The following is a 1201-nucleotide window of genomic DNA, read 5'->3' as shown; positions in this document are numbered from 1 at the left end:
AGCGAGAATGACTCAAGCGAATGACTCAAGCTTGCATCAGGTTGTCATAAAATTAACCAGCACACTAGCTCAGCAGTCTGGAAGGAACAGAGACCAGCCCAGCAGTTTAGAAGAAACAAGAGACCAGCCAAACAACCTGGAAGAACCAGAAACCAGCTGAGCTTCCTGGCAGAGGCTCAGACCAACTAAACTACACGGAAAGGACACTTTCTAACATGTGGAACTGCCTCCAGGTTATACGGTGTGCTACAAGTTTCCAGTTTTTCTGAGCTGTCAGTCATGTTGGGGTAGGCTTCGGTGATGTAGCTGTCTTTGAGTCATTTCCACCCTTATAAGTATCCCTCACCCCTACTTCTTTCTATAAGTAACACTAATAACACTCATTAGTTCATTGACTTGGTATCTGTGCTTTGGTCTATTGTCAGTTCCCTGTCTGGGATGAGTAGACATTTATTCAGATGTCGCCAGGGATAGTGTCATACGATAGACAGTGTGATACAAACCCATTATTGTCTCACAGCCACATCAGAGGGTCAGACTATCCATGAGAAAAAGGCTTAGACCTGGAGAGCCAGGATGGTCCGGGTGACCAGCAGCCCCCTCTTTCAGTGGTTTCCATTACTGCTACCCAACCATTATCAGCCATTATCTTTGGGGGTCACAACTTTCAACACCAAGGTTTCTAACCCTTGGTTAGAAGCCACCAGCCTTTCCCATTACCTGGCCTAGTTACTGGACTAGACAGAACCGATCTTTTTGGGTCATGACTTCTGAAGAGGTGTCTCTCTTCTCACCTGGAGATCCTGGAATCCATGGGAAACGGTTTGAGGCTGTGGTTGGAGCTTTCATGACCACTGTCAGATCCTGAGAAAGGAAAATGAAACCTGTGATACAGAACACGGATCCCAACTGTGATCTCTGCAAGCATTCGGAAGGTGTCTGTGACAAAGCTACGGGGTATCCCTGTGGCCTCCTGTGATGGTAAGGCTCTCCACTCAGAGCCCCACTGTAGGAAAGGATAAGTCTGCTATGGCATAGAACAGGTAGCAAGCAGTAAGGCATTCTCTGAAGAACCGTGTGTGAAGTATTTGTCTTGACCTGGATCCCAAACCCCAACCCCACAGCCATGAAAACATCCATGTGAAACCTGAGTCAGAGGCTTTTGTTCTCGGGTAACATACAAGCCGTGGTGATGCAGGAG

The sequence above is a fragment of the Rattus rattus genome, chromosome 9 (assembly GCF_011064425.1).
Source record: "Rattus rattus isolate New Zealand chromosome 9, Rrattus_CSIRO_v1, whole genome shotgun sequence".
NCBI lineage: Eukaryota > Metazoa > Chordata > Mammalia > Rodentia > Muridae > Rattus > Rattus rattus.
This window is presented reverse-complemented; position numbering follows the sequence as displayed.